Below are 21,316 nucleotides of genomic sequence, written 5' to 3' on the forward strand. Positions count from 1 at the left end.
ACTAATTATTCTATGAGGTTAATTCAATGTAGATGCATTTGGTTTTGATTTTCTATTAATTAATTTTTACATTTAGTTCAATGTATTTGCATCCAGTTTCTGGTTTCTCATTAATTATTATTTGAGGTTTGTTTGATGTATTTGCATACTGTTTCCGATTTACCGTTAAATATTTTTCAAGGATTTGCATCCAATTTCTAATTTTCCGTTAGTTATTATCTGACGTTAGTTTAATGCAATTGCATTCAGTTTCCGATTTCTAGTTAATTATTTTTTGAGTTTAGTTTATTGCATTTGTATAAAGTTTCTGATTTCTCGTTAATTACTCTTTGAGCTCAGTTATGTATTTGAATATAGTTTTTGATTTCCTTTTAATTATCTAATGTGGTGTGAAATACCAACTTCTACTGATTCATCTGTAATGTCCTTGCAAACATGACATAAAAAATCAATTATGCTTGATTTACTATGTGGGATCATTGAAGATTATCCAGTTCCCGATTTTCTTTTAATTATTCTTTAAATTATGCATGACTCACTATGTGAAATCTTCAAAAATTATATATGAATGGGTGTTGTTATATTAATTACTCTGAAAAATATTTGTAAATATGCATAACTATTATATATTAATATTATATTGATCACTCATCCAAATTTCTTATAACGGGAAAACCTCACTCTCTATTAAAAAAAACAGAACTCACTTTTGATAAAACCCTTCAACTTTATTTTGTTGTTTAATAATAGAAGTTTGATTGAAGTTTTGTGAGATTGCCTAATAAGGCGAAGTTCATATATATTGAAGCTACTTGAATATCATGGAGTTCCCAATTATACGGAAAGAGATAAGATAAATACTATTTTAAATGCAAAACTATATATACTTATCGAGACATTCCCACAACATATAACCCAATCATGTTTTGAGGTTAGTTCAATGCATTTGCATCAAGTTTCTAATTTTTTGTTTTTTATATTTTGAGGTTAGTTCAATACAGTTGCATCGATTTCTGATTCCCGTTATTTATTTTTTGAGGTTAGTTCAATGTAGTTGGATCCAGTTTCCGATTTTTCGTTAATTATTCTTTACAATTAGTTCAATACATTTGCATCTAATTTCCAATTTCCTGTTAATTGTTCTTTGAAGTTAGTTCAATGCATTGCATCCAGTTTCTTATTTCCTGTTAATTATTCTGTGAGATTTGTTTAATGCATTTGCACCCAGTTTCCAGTTTCCAGTTTCCAATTTCTCATTTATTATTTGATAAGATTGCATTTGAATCTAGATTCCGATTTCCAGTTAATTATTTCTTGAGGTTAGTTCAATGTATTTGCATCCAGTTTATTTTTTGAGATTAGTTCATTGTAGTTGCATCCGATTTTCGATTTTCGATTAATTATTCTTTAAGATTAGTTCCACACATTTGCATCATATTTCCAATTTATAATTAATTTTTCTTTGAGGTTAGTTCAATACAGTTGCATCCAATTTTCGATTTCCTATTAATTTAATCTTTGAGGGTTAGTTCAATGCATTTGCATCCAATTTATGATTTCCCGACAATTATTTTTTGATATTAGTTTGATGTATTTGCATCCAAGTTTTGATTTCCCGTTAATTATTCTTTGATGTTAGTTTAATATAGTTGTATCCATATGTCGATGTTTTATTAATTACTTTTTAATATCTCAATTAGTAGAGTACACCATAATTAACATGGACATTTAAATTGGACCAACCTTTTTTCTACCACTAAATACTCTTGATAAAATATTTAAACAAATTATTCAATGCCTTTAAGAAGGACTATTTCGTCATTTCAAAATTGACTACCATTTATACCTTAAGATGATATAGCACCCTTAAGGACATATGTGTAAATTCAAGTCGGGAAGCAACTACACGCAACTATTCAATTATTCGCGACTAACTCCTTCACATTAATGCCAAATTATTACCATTTATATCGAATTTAAATGCAGACCAGTCGTCTTTCTCTTCTTCTTCATATGTGTCTCTTTCTCTCTCTCTCAAATAATGGCGATTTGATTATTGAAAAAGAGTCTCTCTGTTGCCATTTGATTTTTTCAAAAGGTAAAATCTTTTTCTCCTCTTGAGCATGTAACTATTGTTTAAGAATCTCTCCATATTTTCCCTTACAGAAAAAGAGAAGACAAGAAGAAGAAAAAGAGTAAACTTTGGCTTGGATTTTGATTTGGTTCAGTGTATAATCCCAAGATATACACGTTTGAGGGTTCGTCCATTTCCACTTCCTCTTTTTGGTATTTAGATGTTTTAAATTTCCATTACACAATGAAGGAACAATTCTTTGTTATTTTGTTCCAGGTAGCCTATTTTTTGTTTTTTATTAACAAGATATCAGCTATCAATAATATAATTGACCTCACTAATCTCTCTTTCAAAATTCGACAGTTTTACTATTATTATTTCGTGGATTTTGTTGTTAAATTAGTTAGTAAATTCCTTAGATCGAACAATTAAAACAGGTATTTCATGTTAATAACCATTGAGACAAGTAATTTTTTGTGGGTTGCATTTTCCAAGTGGTGCATACAATATTTGCATCATTTGCTAGCAAGCAACCGATATTTAATTCATGGCAAGGATTATTAATTTGTTTTTAATTTTTTTTAGTTTCTAATGACCTAGCGGAAGTCTTTGCCTCCGTTATTTACACAATTCACCTTGCTATATTTTATTGAATCTCTCTTCCAAGCACAAATGTTTCCCTTTTTTTTGTAATTTGTAAGGCCATGGCTGAGACTCATCGTGATTTTGTTTTCTGCAGATCATTGATGAGTAGACAGTTCAGTTTAGATCAAAGACAGGTAATCCCCCCTCCCTTTTAAAGCATAATGCTTTGCGTTGCTTTTAAGATGATGTGCATTGGTGTGTTGGAAAGAGAAGGAAGGCAAAAAAAAAAACGAGAAAAGAAATGCATTGTTATAGGTTGACTGATGATCATATAATTTTTAAGTGAGGAATGTTTCTTTTTGATGATTATAGGTGAGAAGCATGACTATGACTCATAAGATATCAATCAGCTACTGTTCTCAGCGGTTGTTAAAGGAAGTTAAGGAAGATAATGTAACAAAGTCATGTAAGTACTAACACAGAATGTGTTCCCATTCCTGAATCTATTTGTATGTAAGTGGTATATTAAGCACTTAAGTTTCTTAACCATATGACAGTGTAGTCCATGAAAGTCCATGAAAGACTTCTATCAAATTTCGCCTTTTATACTGATTTATCATTTGTTTAGGAGGATGAGTGGTGGTTTTCTGCTTGGTCGTCGACGCGGGAGGAAGGAACCCATAGAAAAATCTCCAGATGAGATGAACCAGGAATTGGATAACTATCGCGCAGAAGCCACGAATACTTCCTGTTGTATTGGTATAAGTACAGAAAATGAGTTGATCAAAAGTGGCGTTGGAGCATTGATGCAAATATCTTTGAATCTCCGTCAATTTTTCATAGGTAGTAAACTCTGTTCTAAATTAGCTACTTGATCCATTATTCTTTGCTGTCATTTGTGGATGCAATATACTGCAATTTGCAGTCACTGTTTGTGAACCTATAAGGCATAATCGAAACAAATAAAATCCTATCTCCAAATATAACTACTGAGATTCATTTGTGCAGTATTTAGTCATATAAACTAACATGTTAGTCAGAGATTCAGTCATGATAGTAAAGGTAATAGCATTGAATAGAACGGTGTGGTTCAGTAGAAGTATTGTTTGGATTTGTATGCATAATTCTATATTTGATAACATGCCATTTTGGTCTGTACACTAATAGTTCATTGAAATGGAAGTAGCATTTGTTTTAATATATATATATATATATATATATATATATAAATCGTCTATATACTTTGTGATAGATAGTAATCTGAAGATATAGCTCACAGTTCAAAATTGTTCCCTTGATTTTATTTTATGTAAATTCCCGATTTTTTTTTTTCTACATCGCTTTTTGGGGTGTAGATTGGAGAGAAACATTAAGCTTCGATTTGATTGGTGTTTTATTGTGGATGAATTTACTGGCCGAGTCATGCAGGGAAGACGATGGAGTAATGGACTGCACCAGGCAGTTGAAGCAAAAGAAGGGATGCTCGTTTAAAACAAAACTGTAACTCCCGCGTCAATCAACCTCCATAATTACTTTCGCCAATTTCCTATCCTCTGTTCAATAGCCAATTGCGGGTAAGCAACTTTTAATTGTATGTTCTTTTTAGAATTTCTATAATCGATAGAAATAAAATACATTATTTCTATATTGATGATTGTTGTCGACGTATAAGTGTTGTATTTTTCATGTTCTTAAGCTATGCGCATGCGGGGTTGACTGGGGTTTCATGTTCTTAACTTTATATCTATATAGATTTACGTTTGTATGTGTCCTAATAATGATCAAGGGTTAAAAAGAGCGTGTGGGGGTTGATTGGGGTTTGATTTCGGATAAAATCTCCCCTTTATTTAAAGTCTAGAGTCAGACCTAAATATTCAAAGATAATTTAAAGATCACGTAGACCATTAATTGCTAAAACCTTTTCATGCAAATACTCCAACCCACTCATAAGAAAATCCACACAATACAATTATTCTTTTCATTTTGGTTTAACCATGCACAAATCACTTGCCCCAATTTAGATTTATAGTTGTAGGTTTCAGATTGGATTTGACTTTACCTTATTGCTTTGGGAATTGACACAATTTCATTGTGCGTGTCTTTCTTTTTTATGGACGAGTTTTATTATACTGTGTGTTGAAATGAAGTTTGAGTTTGAGTTTGAGTCTACTTAGGATTATTAAAAGTTTCAAGATTATATATTTTGTTCACATTCAATGTTTAGATTTTTAAGTCATATCTCACTCTCCTTATCAAAGCTCTATATTCTAAGTCTATACAATCTGCAACCAGTTATATTATGTGTCTGACATAAAAAAAGGTAAAAAGATCCCACCCAAATTCCATTTAGTTTATTCCATTCTATATATCAACCAGTGAATCAGTTGGCCTGGTCATGTTTTTCACTTTAGGTTTTGAGTCAGTTTGCATTTTTATTTTTATTAATTTGGTGTATGTCAGAATGTGTGGTACAGGATTGAAATATAGCTAACAATTTGTTACATTATCTATTATTTAACAGATCACTAACTTACTGGCCTAATATTTTACCGATAACATCTCGATTACTCGATACAAAGTAGTTCAGCATGAAAGTATGTAGAATAGGAGAACCTATAGGGCTTTAATTCTCGGGTTCTCATCCTGCAGAAAAAAACCATTTGCAATGGCAGCACGACCGACAATGTTTAGAACTAAAGTAGGATAGCCATGTATTGGTGTACATTGGCAGCAATTAAAGCAAGATGCTGATGGACATGTACAGAGGCTGTACGATAAAAAACAAATACAACAGTTGCATGATGAACTTGAACAGTGGATGCACGACCGACGACAATTAGAACACTTGCAATTCAACATGACCACATGCAAATGTTGCAATTCCGACAACAACTTGGACAATTGCAAGTTGGCTGACAACAACTATAACAGGAGCAAGATGGTTAAGAAGTGGTTTTGATAGTAATCAATACATTGAAGGATTGTTCAAGAAGTGGGTTTTCAGAAGTAAATCTAATTCCGCATTATTTCCTATTTCATGCTTCCTTAAAGTTGATTTATTTGCTTCAGCGACTTGGATTTGTTAATTGTTCTTAGTATATTATTTGTCAGCTAATTTTTTTAGACAAATATATTTTATTTATAAGGTTAAGGGATTTAAATATTATCAAAAAAAAAATTGTCAGTTAATTATATTACACATTGCACTAGCAACCAGTATATGGTTTCTATGGTAGTGTCTTATATGAGGTTATTTAAAGATTAATATAATGGATTATTAAGAGACTATTGGACCCACCATTTCCATAATTAACTATAGCAATCACCTTTAAAGCATCTAATAGTTTTGTTCAACGGGTTTCTATTTGGTGCTTTTAATCCTAAGCATTTCAAATGTACCTTTTACAGGAATATGTGAGTGAGTTATCACTGGCATTACCTAAAGGGCATGTTTATCGATTGGGTTGATGTTCATAGGTCCCTCTGTGTGAATAATGGTCATCACCTTAAGAATGTGAGCATCAGCTGGCAGGTAAGATTATTGTTTGTGGAGCTAGCCTAGCTTATGATATTGGTTTAGAACTTTAGATCAACATGTTGAAATTCTAATGAGTAAAGCAGATGAACTTCTAGGTTCCTTGAAAAATGGTCCAATAAGTTTTCTGTCGTATTATTCTATTATTCTAATGTAATTTATGTGATTCTAGGTAGTTGTTGTTAATGGGTTTATTAGTGCTTGATTATTTGATTATTTGTGAATTTATTGTTTATTTTTGGGTGTTTGGGGATTCATGTCATTTGAGGAAACTAATAGGACTGAATGAACATACTTGGAATTAATATTGAACATTACATATGCATATACTGTTAAAGAAATATTTGGAATTAGACTTTTTGTGGAGGGAATTCTTTATTGCATTTGTTATGAAAGGGGACTTAGCTCATTGTTCCAAGAAAGCAAAGGTTTCTTTCATGTTAAAATTAATAGAAGAGTGCATGGTGGAAACCAAGTGAACTCTTAGAATTTTGTAGTGTACCACAATATGTTGTGTTGCTTATCAGTTTCTTCAGTTTGGTGGCAATGAAGATGAGGTCTGCTACTGCATTTGCTGGTGTGGTTATTATGGTTCTTATAGCTATTTAAATTTTATAAGTAGGGATTAGAATGTTAGTCCATTCAAGTTAATTTGTTTGCTTTTCACTTTTTAGATAATGACTACCAATATGGATTCGATGGTTTGATCATCTTTGGACAGCACGTGTGATAAGTGCTCAAAAAGTGCTATTTAACCCTCGATTATGCCTCTTGTTTAGCCATCTTAGTGGACTAATATTGTTTGTAAGTTATATTTTATGATTCTACAGGAAAAAGAGAGAGTTTTGTGGAATATTAGAGAAAAAGGGGTAAAACGGAGCAATTCAGAGCATTAAAGATCACATGGGAAGCTCGTGGACAATCATGGAGAAGGCTAAGGAATTGAAGTTATTAAAGATGCGACTTGGACCTATTTTAAAGCTTATTTGGAAGCCCAAACCAAATGATTTGTTGCTTGGACCAAAACCCGCAAAAGAGGATAGAAGAATGGAGCAAAATAGGGAAAATAGACTTCTGAGTCTGAGACTCATGGATCGTGAGTGCAGACTCAATGCTCGCGTCTGGGATGCATGGATCGTGAGTCCAAACGCATTACTCGAGTCTGAGACGCATGGATCATGAGTCCAGACGCATGAAACGACAGTGTAGTCAATTCATTCTCAGTTTTAGAGACAAAGTTGGACTCTGAAAGAAGTCTATTTGTATTAGGAAACAAATTGCGGTTTGGAATACTTCTAGAGCTCATTGTAACCTCTATAAATAGAGGACCTAAGTGCCTTATGTAATTGGCCAATTCACTTATATTCTTGTCTCCAGAACTTGAGGCAGAGAGAGATTAATAATAAAAGATCGGTTTTAACTAGTTGAGTCTTAATAAATTAGTATTTCTAGTCTTATGTTTTTCGACTCTTCTTCTTCTCGTTCTTTCTTCTCTATGGAAGGCTAATCTTCTCCTTCAAGGGAGAAGATGAAGCTAGTGCTTAAGGTTTAATGATTCTTCTGGTTCATGGTGTTCTTCAATTAGGTTAGTTCTTTATGTTTTTAGTTATTAGTTCCATTTTACTTGGACCGGGGGATGGAAGTATAGATTAAGGTTTTTATTTATTGCAATCGAATATCATGCTAGTTTAGGGTTGTATTTATTGCAATTGAATATTTGTTAGTAACATGCTTTTATTTATTTCAATTGAATACAATGCTAGAATAGGATTTTATTTATTGTAATTGAATATTATACTATTATTCTCTACTTTTCTTCTAGTTGTGTATTGTTTTAGAGTAAGGGAAGTATTTCTTGTGTTTGCCTTAGATGATGATTCATTGAATAGCTACCCAAGCTCACATAAAAGGAAAGAGGATACTAGTAACATGAACATAGGAACAACCTTAAGTAGAGTTAGTTTGTTAACGATGTTTTTGATCGAGGGGCATCGACACTTTCGATCGATTTAATTGTAGTCTACTTGTGAGAACAACCATGAAGCAAAAGGTCATTAAATCAAAAGTATTGGTGGATTCTAATCTCTTGAATTCCCTATCTTATAAATTCTCAATAGTTTAGTTTAGTTTAGTTTAGCATTAGAATATACAATATCTATAATAATAGTTTTTTATCCCTCAAACCCCTTTTCTAGTCCTGTTCTTCATATAAACATACACTTAAAAGTGGAACGATACCCTACTCATCCTTTACTTATTGAGGGATAATTAGGTTTTGATACGCTTCTATTTTGTTCAACGACCATCATCTATCTACATCATCCATATACCATTTACATAACACAAAAAAGAGGCGAGGTCAAATGGCTCCGCTGCTGTTTTAAGTTGTTTATGTTTAACGTTTTCTTTCAAGATTAGAATTTTGGATCTTGAGGTAATTTTAGCCGCATCATCCATCTTTTTGAGAAAGAAAGAAGCTTGAAGGACATCTTGAAGACAAGATCTACCATCCATGTTAGTCGAATCTTCATTCTTTTTTATTTCATTCTTAGTATAGTTGCATTGTAGTTTAGTTTTTAGTATAGTTGCATCGTAGTTTAGTTTTATTGGTTTTTAGTATAATTGCATTTGTGACCTTTTCAACAATTGAAGTTGTAAGCCAACACAGCGAAACATCAAACTCTAGTGTTTATTGTCTGAATCTTGACAAACGGACTATCGTCTGTGGGCCGTGGTACTTAAGCAATCCAAGTGATTCACCATAACCCTAGAAGAGACGACTTTTAGACAACGGGCAGAGATACTAGCTGCAAAGCCCAACCCAGTTGAAGGAAAGTAGTTTTGCATATTAGTATAATTTAGAATAGTTGCATATTAGTTTAATTGCATTCAAACATAGTAGGATAGTTTTTCATCATCTTTGCATATCAAGAATACTAGACAAGATTGATCTGATGGCCACACTGATGATGGAGGTGTTATGAACACCAATAATCCCGAAATCCCATCCACCCAAGCAAGCAGAGAGGAAGAAGGCGATTTTTCTATTCGCCAATCATTGGAGACCCACCCGCCATATTGTTTTTCCAGAGACAGAATCTAACCAGTTTGAACTTAGAGCATCAGTGATCTCTATGCTTCCAAAGTTTAATGGTTCAGACAATGTTCAACCATATATTCACATGAACAAATTTCTATCAGTCCTCAGAACTTTCAAGAACCAGAATATCAAAGATGAGAGTATCAAGTTGATTCTTTTTCCGCTCTCACTCGAAGGTAAAGCCTCCGAATGGTTAACTGCACAGTCGATCAATTCAATAGACAAATGGGAGAAGTTTAGAACAAAGTTTATGAACAAGTTCTACCCACCCCAGAAGACAGATGCCATGCAGCAAGCCATCAACAATTTCAAAGGGAAGGTGACTGAAGAATATCATCAAAGCTGGGAGAAATTCAACAATCTGCTAGTCTCGTGTCCACATCATGGATATGACAAGAGCACACTTGCTCATTTTTTCTATCGAGGACTCTCGATGATGAACAAGCAGATGATACAGTCAATGCACAAAGGCAAGTTTACATCGATGGATGGAGAGGAAGCTTACAACTTTCTCGAGAATTTAGCTGAAGAAACACAACAATGGATTACTAGCAACGAGGATGTCACTAACATGGAGGGGGAGCCAAAGCAATTTGGTTACCAAGCACATGAACAAGCAGATCAAGAACTGAAGTCTACATTGGCGAGCCTGGCCACCAGCATTGAAACTCTGAGTAAGAAATTCAACCAGTTCTCTATGAATCCTTCCAAGATCAACAAGTCTCAAGCTAAATCTCTCCCAGTCATGCAAGCTAGCCAATACTGCGAAGTCTGTTCGGACATTTCTCATGCAACTCTAGAATGTCTTAGTTACTATCAACATGCATCAGTTGGAGAGTACAATGTGAACTCATTTCAGAGGCCTAACCAAGGTGGTAATAACTTTCAAGATAATTATTGGAGACAGAACGCTAGACCTCCAGGTTCTCAAGATCAAAGTTATATTCCACAAACAAGTTAAGCTTCACAGTTGGTCCCTCAACAACAAGTATACTCTCAACAGAATTCCAATACAAGTGGAGAGTTAGTGCCTGATCCTAGGAGAAATTATGCCACACCTGCCAACCTGGAGAATGCTATTACTTTGCTATCACAAAAAATCAGAAGTTTGAAAGTGTTCTAGAGCTTCTTGACAGTCTCACCAATTCGATCTCCAGCAATCTCAGGCAAGTCAATATTCTAGAATGGAGTCTCTAGAGGCTAAGGTCGACCAACTCACCATTGCTTTGTTTGTAAAGACACAAGCCACTCAACCTAGCTTATTGGAACTAATATTGAAGAGTGAAGATGTATGCCACATTGGGACAACTTTTAGTACTGATCACCTCCATGATCATGTCAGCTTAGTTACTACTCTCAGATCAGGATTGAAGATAGACAACAAGGTTGACTTACCTTCTTATGATGACATTGCTACAAAGCAATCGGTCAAGATTTCAAATGAAGTTCAAAAGGAAGTGGGGGGAATCTTTTCCACTCCCATTTGTCAAGATGACCAAGACAAGATATACAAGAATGCCAAAGAGAAAGAAGAGCAAACACATGCTGATGTGTTTGTACCAAAGACAACTTTTCCTATGTTTTTTGCTCAAAGCAAAAAGGACAAGCAATTTTTAGAGATGAAGGAGGCATTTGAGAAAGATAACATCAATATCCCCTTTCTCAAAGTGATCAAGCAGTTGCCATCATATGCCAAATTCTTGAAGGATGCATGCAACATAAAGAGAAGTACTCATGTTCCAAAGCGGCGTTTCTAAATTTGGACAAACAACATCTATTATCCATCGAAAGCTCGGTCAAGCTCAAAGATCTAGGAAGTCCTACAATATCATGCAAGATAGGAGAAAAATTCACGGGTAATGCTCTTTTTAGACCTTGGTGCTAGTGTTAATCTCTTGCCATATCATGTGTACCAAGCATTGGGCTGAGAACCTAAGGCCTGCATAAGTCAAATTGAAGTTAGTTGACCGCTCTACCAAGATTCCCAGAGGCATAGTTGAGGATGTTCTTGTTCAAGTAGCCGATTTCTACTATCCAGTGGATTTCATTGTGATAGACACCCAGGAAGCCTTTGATAAAATACCAATTATTCTAGGCCGACCTTTCCCTCGCTACCGCAAAAGCTTTGATAAATTGTCCTGTGACGGTGAAATGAAGATCAACTTTGGTAAGATGTCCATGGACATAAATATCTTTCACATGTTGCATAAGGATTGTGATGACACCGAAGGTGGAGAGGTGTACTTCCTTGATAGCATGATACAAGAATCTTTCCCATTCGAAGATACAATTGAGAGTGCTCAATCTACAGAAAACTATGATGAACCTGAGAACCCCACCATAGAGGTGTTGCTAGCCATGTTCTTGGAATCTCTGCAGAAAATTCAGGATTTAAGTGAGCATAATGGAAAATTGGCAGAGAGAGTATCATACCTTGAGAAGATGAACTCTACATTTAAGGATGAACAACAAACTTCTGCCCAGAAAAATCAGTTACTAGAGAATCAGCTTAAAGAAGTTTTGGAAAAACAACAGAATCTAGAAACTGAAATGAGTTTTCTGAAGTAGAAAGTGGACCATATTGATAAGAAGCATTGCACTGTTGAAACCTCTTCTAAACCATCATTGTCTGAACGAGAGAAGTATGTGAACCAGTCTATCGCCCACCATGGCGCTAGATCGGCCGACATCCATTATCATCATCACCGTGGTAAAGGGCACATCAGATACTATTGTCCTATTAGAAAGAAAGATTTTCGTCAATCTTCTACATAGAGGAACCACAAGGCCTATCACACAATCATCAGACCTGAAATAGTTCAAGGTAGAGAAGCAACTTCACCAGCAATCTTTCTAGGATATCAAGGAGTATTTTTGACAAACCACAAGGTGAGACCTCCTCGTCCTCCAAACATTCGTCAGATTTGGGTAAGAAAATCTTATCTCCTCACTCAAAATTGATAATGCATGATATATAGTCTTAGGGATCTGACTTAAAAAGACCTAATAAATTTAAAAAAAAAAAAAAATCTTGGTAAAAAGAAATGTTCTTATTTTTGGGATTAATTTTGATATTCGGCATCAATGGTAACATCTTCCCTTTTTCTCATTCATTTCATTTACTTAATTTCTATACATTGAGGACAATACATATGTTAAGTCGGGGGAGGGTGTACTTGAGAAATGAATTTCGAAAATTAGTTTTCAAAAACAAAAATATTTTTGTTTCTATATCAGTAGCATGAGAAAAATAAATTTTAATGATGAGTTTGGGATATAGATTCTATACTGCTTGGTATTGAGTTTGATAGATAGTTGATATTATTGATTTCATTACCGCTTAGACTATTTATTATGCTCGGACATAGTTCTTGTTGATAGAATTCTTTATCAAGGCACCACCATAGTACTTGGTCAGTTTTGTGTACTTTTGCAAGAAGAGAGATTTAAACCCCTAGTAAACTGGAAGTAGAATTTTTAGACTTAGCCCGTGAAACTTGAGCTTTATACCCATTCTTTGGAGAGTTCTTACGAAAAATCTGAGTCTTAGTGATTCAACATCTTTCAGTTCTTTATGTCGTTGTAATATAGTCTCATTATTCGTTGATTTGGTTAATCACGAAATGACATCAACTGGGGAGATAGCTATTAGGTCTTGTAGTCTATTCGAAATAGAGTATCATACTGATAAGTCAAGTAGTGAACCCATTCAGCCTTTATCCCACCTAGTAGGACCATCATGTTAAATCCTTTTGAGCCTTACAATAAGCCATTTTCTTTTATAAAACCCTTTACCCTTTACCCAACTCCAGACAAGGAGTATAGCCAAAATATTTATCAGCCATACCCATATGTTTATGAGAATACGAGGGGCACAAAGAGAAAGAAATAGCACAAAAGAAAGATTACAAGGAAATACCAGAGAGATACAATGAAGACCATCATTTTGTTCTAAGTGAAAGAAGCTAGTGGAAAATAAGCATATCCAGTACTAATCAAGGATATACCACTGAGCTAAAGAAAAAAAAAAAGTTGAACATAATGGATGGAAAAGCTAAGGCAAAGGAAGAATTTTCTCTGCAATATAGAATTTGAAGAAATCTTCCAAAGAAAGAAGCAAAACCCTTAGTGTTTTTCAGAAACAACATTTGAATCCTTTTTACCTTTCCTTCATAAACCAATACCCAAGCCAAGTTACAACCCATGACTTATCACTATAGTAAGGTATGAAGTCTAGAATAGGTGAGATGATGCTAAAGTGAAGGACCCAACACTTCATATGTGATTGACATTCTTTCCATGAGACTAATTTCATCCAGAAGTCCGTTTTTCAAGGTAGTATGTGGGATGTTCGTATTCATTATTCTTTCCCCACATACATGAGGTAAAATAGTAGACCATTTTCTGAGAGATTCTTTTATGAGAGTATGACCGGTGAAGATTGAAAGTCGAGATTATCTGTCTAAAGGTAAACTAGGGATTCCGTTTCTTGGATAAGAGAGTATAGGAGATTAACTAATTACACACATAAGCCTTGATTGAGAATTTTGTCAATTTTTACTATCTCTCATCATAATCTATGAGTCTTTGCAGCGATGTAGTTAGCAATGGAGACTGTCTATTGGGGTAAGCACTAAGTGGGTAAGGAATTTATCTCTCTAAAAAATACTATCATTCTTGAACATGTTATTGATTGATTTTGTGGGTATATCACCTGAAAACCCTCACGAGACTATAACTCGTCCTTTTTGGGGAACTTAAAGGTTTAAAGCCTTGTTGCATATGGTAAATGCAATCGCGATGCCTGCAAAAATGAGTTAGGATTTTATTTTCATTATTAGGATGTGATTTTGATCACTTATCTATTTTTTATCTTATTTGCTAAGAGAGTAGCAAAAGGTTAGTTGGGAGTTGTGACAAGTGCTCAAAAAGTGCTATTTAACCCTCGATTATGCCTCTTGTTTAGCCATCTTAGTGGACTAATATTGTTTGTAAGTTATGTTTTATGATTCTACAGGTAAAAGAGAGCGTTTTGTGGAATATTAGAGAAAAGGGGGTAAAACGGAGCAATTCAGAGCATTAAAGATCACATGGGAAGCTCGTGGACAATCATGGAGAAGGCCAAGGAATTGAAGCTATTAAAGATGCGACTTTGACCTATTTTAAAGCCTATTTGGAAGCCCAAGACCAAAGGATTCGTTGTTTGGACCAAAGCCCACAAAAGAGGATAGAAAGATGGAGCAAAATAGGAAAAATAGACTTATGAGTCTGAGACTCATGGATCGTGAGTCCATACTCAATGCTCGTGTCTGGGACGTATGGATCGTGAGTCCAGACGCATTTCTCGAGTCTGAGACGCATGGATCATGAGTCCAGATGCATGAAACGACACTGTAGCCAATTCCTTCTCCCGTTTTGGAGACGAAGTTGGACTCACGAAAAGAAGTCTATTTGTATTAGGAAACAATGGCGGTTTGGAATGCTTCTAGAACTCATTGTAACCTCTTTAAATAGAGGACCTAAGTGCCTCATGTAATTTGTGATTCACTTATATTCTTGTCTCTCGAACTTGAGAGAGAGATTAATAATAAAATATCGGTTTTAACTAGCTGAGTCTTAATAAATTAGTCTTTCTAGTCTTATGTTCTTCGACTCTTCTTCTTATCGTTCTTCGTGTTCTTCCTTCTCTATGGAAGGCTAATCTTCTCCTTCAAGGGAGAAGATGAAGTCGGTGCTTAAGGTTTAATGATTCTTCTGGTTCATGGTATTCTTCAATCAGGTTAGTTCTTTATGTTTTTAGTTATTAGTTCCATTGCCCAAACCAGGGGATGGAAGTATAGATTAAGGTTTTTATTTATTGCAATCGAATATCATGCTAGTTTAGGGTTGTATTTATTACAATTGAATATTTGTTAGTAACATGCTTTTATTTATTTCAATTGAATACAATGCTAGAATAAGGTTTTATTTATTGTAATTGAATATTATACTATTATTCTCTATTTTTCTTCTAGTTATGTATTATTTTAGAGTAAGGGAAGTATTCCTTGTGTTTGCCTTAGATGATGATTCATTGAATAGCTACCCAAGTTCACATAAAAGGAAAGAGGATACTAGTAACATGAACATAGGAACAACCTTAAGTAGAGTTAATTTGTTAACGATGTTTCGTCCAAGAGGGCATTGGCACTCGCTCGATTGCCTAATTGTAGTCTACTTGTGAGAACAACCATGAAGCAAAAGGTCATTAAATCAAAAGTATTGGTGGATTCTATTCTAATCAAAAGTATTGAGGAATTCCCTCTCTTATAAATTCTCAATAATTTAGTTTAGTTTAGTTTAGCATTAGAATCTACAATATCTATAATAATAGTTTTTAATCCCTTAAACCCCCTTTTCAGTCCTGTCTTTCATATAAATATACACTTAAAAGTGGAACGATACCCTACTCATCCTTTACTTATTGAGGGATAATTAGGTTTTGATACGCTTCTATTTTGTTCAACGACCATCATCTATCTACATCATCTATATACCATCTACATAAAAAAGAGGCGAGGTCAACGTGCTTGAGGAAGGTCAGTAAGAACTCACTAGTATACTTTGATTTTCTTATTGTCCTTTATCTATAGTGTGAGGAACGCGCTTATGACATTTTTATAGCCAGAAATGTTGAAACTATATGTTGAAAAGATGGATTGAGACGTAAGGAAGCACCTTGAAACATTGCCAAGGCAAACAAAAGATCCAGGTAATTTTTCCATTAAATTTCACTGTAGTTATGCAGTATAACACACGACCACACAATCCTAATTCTTTTTGTTGTAAGTCCGACATTTTCCGATTTTATAGCTGCATTTACTAGTGTGGTTATTATGGTTCTTATAGGCACAGCTGTTTAAGTTTTTTGAGTAGGGATTAGAACGTTAGCCCATTAAAGTTGATTTACGTGCTTTTCACTCTTTAGATAGATCAAATGACTACCAATATGTATTCTATGGTTTGATTATCATTGGACAACACGTACTTGAGGAAGGTCAGTAAGAACTCACTGGTACACTATACTCTGCTTTTCTTATTGTCTTTAATCTATTGTGTGAGGAAGGCGCTTATGACATTTTTAAAGCCAAAAGTGTTGAAACAATATGTTGGGAAGTTAGGAAGCACGTTCAAACGCATTGCCAAGGCAAACAAAAGATCTAAGTAATTTTTCCATTGAATTTCATTGTAGTTATGTAGTATAACACACGACGACACAGTCCTGATTCTTCTTTCTGTAAGTTTGGATATCAAATTTTGTTTTCAATGTGCCTGCAAATTAAGGGATATTGATAGATAATGACTTTTGCTAAAATTTATGTGTGGTGAGTTCAAAATCCAAATTTGATTAGTGTAAAATCAATATCTGAACCAGAAAATGGATATACGATTGATTTGTAGTTGTTTTAGTCAACTCATCATTATTGACACAAGTCCACTTCCATGCGCTCATCAGAACCTTGCAAGAGCTTAGGTCAGATTGAAACTAATATGTTGTTGTTTCCATCTGGTTGCAACCACTAGAAAGCCATTTGTTGAATGGTTCCTCTTTGAATAGCTTCATTCTTTTTATCCTTGACAAGAATCCTATAAAATTAATGATCGTTTAATATTCCACTTTGTGACCCCTTATCTTTCGCTTTTAGAAAACATCAATATAACAAGGGAGGGAAGTTTTATGACCCACGACTGGGATTCCATCCTACGGTGGGATGAGTAGTGGTTAAGATGCGCTTGAACACAGTGTGAGCAAGATTAGGAAATTAGAGAATTAATAAGCACAATTATTAGGAATAAAGTTTTGAAACCTTTCGCCATCCAAAGTCTCAAAAACCTTCGGTTCACCAAACCGCCAAAGACATCAACTTCGATTATTCACCAAAGCATCAACCAAGAAGAAATATGATAAATTTAATCATTGCTTTCTCTATGTTCCTCCGCTGACAAGAGGTGACTACTTTGTTGATCTCTGCGTATTCTCTCTTTTCTCCCTTATTCTATTATTTGTGTTAGGAGTTTGGAAGGAAAATCCATCACCAACGCCACAAGTTTTATTGAATATTTTATTTTTTGAAAAAATTTTAGCATTTCAATTTCTATTGATTGATTTTACTGGATTTTAGATATATTCAATTTCTCCTTTCCTCATTCTATTGTTTGAATTGGTTTCATTTGGAAATCAGATTTTCCCTTGTGTCTTTTCCTACTGTCTTTCCTTTATTGCATTTATAGTTTGACGTCTTGCATTGGCTTCACAAATCATATGTTCTCGAGGATCTTTGTAGTATATATGGATAAATATGGCCAATTCTTGGTATGCAGATTCTTTTATCTTTCATGGGTAAATATTTATGTTCTTTAATCTTATTAGAATCATTTTTATTGTTCAAGACATCCAATAGTCGTGATTAAACTTTCAGGATTATTGTGGGCATGAATAATTATTAAATGGTATGGCTCAATGACATATGTTATTTCTGTTTAGTGTTTCTGTTGCTTCTTTTATTATTGTTATATCATTGGGTGAGTTTCAAAGTTAAGCCATGGTTTCAATTTTGTTCGAGTTTTTCCAGGGAACAAAACCGTTGAACCTTATTTCAAAGGGGTTCGTACAAGGGTGCAGTGATTAGGTCTTTGGTTTCTCCACTACCTTTTTAAAATGTGATTTGGGTATGACGAATGGTTGTAAATACCATGCCAGTACCAATGAAACGGAGTGTAGTTTTATTGAAGGGGTAAGTATAGGCAGAGGGAACCAATAATTTCTCTTGCTCCACTCCACTTGAGTGTGAGCGAGACATTGGTAGAAGTTGTAATTTGTAATTTATGTGGGCGTGGCCGTGAAGGACATTGTGGGGGAGCTTAATTGGAGTTCTATCATTTTGTTCAAGTTGCTTTATTACACCATCTACTTATTTGCATTTTATATATACTTTTTACTGTTTTGACACTAATAACTATCGTTGATTACGTTGTTTTGCTATGAAAGAAATTATGGAAGAGCAAAAGGATGTAGTAAATCATTACAAAATAGGTCCGCCATTTATTTCAAATTTTAATTACACTATTTATAATTGATTTTCATTCATTGGGTTTCTATTTTCATATTTCTTGATTCATTAGATAATTTTCGTGTAGCATTCATGGTGAGTCGGAGCTGTTGAAGTTGAAGAAGAAGGAATAGTCATAATTGCAGAATCAACTACTGTTCTGGGACCGACAGTGTTTTCTCCGACTGTGTGAGGTTAGTTACACCAGTTATTTTTCTGTAGCAGTATGACATGATCCGTTATGCAACTTTGCTAACTTCATACTAAGGTTAGTTAATTATTCTGTTCCCTCTTTCCAAACATCATTGCTTATGTTCCTAGGTCTCATAATTTTTTGATCTATATAAATCATGTAAGATCAGATTTAGTACATTAAACGTTCTGAATAAAATCTTGGACAATTTATAGGAATACTTGAAAAGTCGGTTGTCTGAAAGGAAAAAAACAAATGAATTGAGAAGTTGTAAAGCAAAGTCTATTACTGCTACATGATCTCTTTCCTCATGGAACTGCATAAAAGAGAAGCAAGTAACCTTGGGATGACATGTAGTATTAACAAGAAGTACTTGCATATCCAGATTTTGCAAGCCTTCGGAAACAAAGAATGAGGACTATTTATGCATAATATCAGACTATTATGTTAAGTTGGATATATCAATTAGCTTAACTAAATTACTGACTCACACACATGCTAATTCAGGCAGGTTCTCTTTTACTTCAGTCCAACTCATTGACCTTGGGTGGAAGAGATTTGTTTTTGGCAGGTTAAGCTGGAAGACATCCATGGACATATCAAGGGAGTTTTGATAATCTTGCAATTGCACCTGTTTGAGCTACTTACCTGTAAATGTAAGAATACCAACTACTACCTTTTTCTTCTTCCTTCAAATTCTTATTGTGCTTCTATTTCCCTACCACATAGATAATGAGCTAAACTACGTATTGGTTAAGGTGCACAAATAGTCTTTGACGCATCTAAATATTTGATTAGATTAAGCTTACACCACTTTATGATTATTGAGTTTCTTTATAAAGTGAGCTAGAAGAACACCATCTCTTCTTAGCAATAAAAGGTTAGGTGGTGTTTACAGTGCTTTTATTCCAAAATACGAAGTTGCCAGTCCATACATGATATAACATTGATAGCAGGGAAAATGACATTGCTATTTTAAAATTTGCTTTCTGCTTTAGAATTGGCTATTGCACATACACCTGTTGATTGGGGTGGGTCGAGTGTCAAATGTTAAGGTTTTTAGAGTTGGCTATTAGAATTGTTACTATGTTTAAATGTTAAATATTTTATTGTGATGTGACAACAACTCTTATTATGATTTTATTGTAGTCTTAACTCAGGCCACCTTATTGTATATCAGTGATGAAAAATATTAATTGGTTCACATTTGTCTTTTATTTTCTTAATTATTATGGCTCCCAGGTCAGGTTTGTGACAAAGTTGACTCCACGCGTAGAGTCGAAACAAAACAGAATTATGGTTTTCCATTCGCTTATTTATCATTCTTTGACATTTAAAGGTTTTCTAGAGCGTCATACAAGTAAGTAGTTCCCTTTTTGTTCGTTTTTGCATCTCTTCAATTCCTTGTTTTGGTTTAACATCGTGAAAATTTCTTAGATAGTTGGTATGGGGGATCAGTTGTCAACAATATAGCATAACTTCTTCATTGCTATTTCAACTACTTGGCATAAAAATTTAATTTATTTAATGTATCAAATGTATCATGCATGAATAGCATTAGCAATACAATTAATAATATTTTAAGCTCTTGCAACTATTTTTAAGTTTTGTTATTATTATTATTTGTAATATGTGGCGGCGGTTGAAGATGGTTAAAATCACAACTAATTGGAATGGAACTTAGTGGTATACCCCTGTATGGGAGTAAGAGAGAATGTTTGACATCTTAGGTGGACATATCTAATCGATGAATGTATGACGGAAATATTCTTTGGTTAAGTGCGGTTAGGTCACAATGGTAATAATTGTTTTGAAGACAACCTATAAAAAAAATTATTATTTTTGCTTCACAGGTTTAGAACTTCCACTTAATCAGCAGTGTCAATAACTTCCTCTCTTCATATACAATGTGTTTATTTTCAAGTTAAACAGAAAAATCTGTGTGCGTGTGTGTTTGTGTTCAAGTGCATCGGACACAATTTATTGCCAGTATCTTTAGATTGCAGTGACAATGCACATGATTACTGAATATTTTACAAGCATATCTTTTTCATTTAACAGAACTTTTATGTTGTAAGGAGAACAAATTACTATTACACACGAAACTGGTAATCTAATATGCTTAAGTTTTTACCCAGACTGGAAGGGCATCAGATTATTTTTACAGTGACAAACCTGACTAAGCTTCATCCGTTCCTGTTTGCAATGTGTGGGGTAACTTAACAAGTGGTGCAGTGATTTCCTCACCGCCTTTGAGAGAACTCTTTTCTTTATTGGAAGGATACATAAAATAATGTTGGACAATGAAGAGAAGGTCAAAGAAAATAGATACCTCCAAAATATCAGTTCAACTGATGTTAAAACTTTAAACACCTCCTGATCATGATGCACTGCTGGTAATTTGTTATGTCAAATCAGGTGGATCTAAGCAGTTCTGTAGTCTTCTATATGTACTGAAGAGTTGGCAACTTAGAAAGTCCCCCAGGTTAGTGTAAATAATTGGGAACAGAACATTATGTAAACCATGGGGCACATGGAGTTTGGGCATTCTAGCCTTTTAAGATTTTAGTTAACGTGTCTATACAACATGAAATGTTCATTTTCTAAAACTTCGATTTACTTGATACCTTTGATTTACTATTTACTAAATTTTAACTTTAGCTTCACTACTGACCCCACAAAACGTCGAGAGCAAATCTCATTCCAATGAGAATGGAAAGCAATCATTCCCCAATTTGAA

The 21,316-nt window shown here is 34.2% G+C and overlaps 2 long non-coding RNA genes across 8 annotated transcripts; both read left to right on the forward strand.

Annotated features, from left to right (window-relative positions):
- The first annotated feature begins 1,945 nt into the window (after positions 1-1,945).
- LOC147508814 (uncharacterized) lies at positions 1,946-7,617 on the forward strand. 7 transcript variants are annotated; one of them, XR_015218227.1, is made up of 9 exons: positions 1,946-2,098; positions 2,167-2,258; positions 2,814-2,853; positions 3,032-3,125; positions 3,288-3,502; positions 4,088-4,233; positions 5,309-5,665; positions 6,068-6,191; positions 7,025-7,617. It is a non-coding gene; the product is annotated as an uncharacterized LOC147508814 (long non-coding RNA). The 7 variants fall into 7 exon arrangements; XR_015218228.1 differs by having other exon boundaries at positions 5,309-5,651; XR_015218225.1 differs by having other exon boundaries at positions 6,068-7,617.
- A 9,392-nt stretch (positions 7,618-17,009) lies between these two features.
- On the forward strand, positions 17,010-20,055 carry LOC147508815 (uncharacterized). Its single transcript, XR_015216446.1, has 3 exons — positions 17,010-18,367; positions 18,472-19,232; positions 19,819-20,055. It is a non-coding gene; the product is annotated as an uncharacterized LOC147508815 (long non-coding RNA).
- The last annotated feature ends 1,261 nt before the right edge of the window (positions 20,056-21,316 follow it).

This window comes from Coptis chinensis, chromosome 3 (assembly GCF_015680905.1).
Source record: "Coptis chinensis isolate HL-2020 chromosome 3, ASM1568090v1, whole genome shotgun sequence".
NCBI classification, from domain to species: Eukaryota; Viridiplantae; Streptophyta; class Magnoliopsida; order Ranunculales; family Ranunculaceae; genus Coptis; species Coptis chinensis.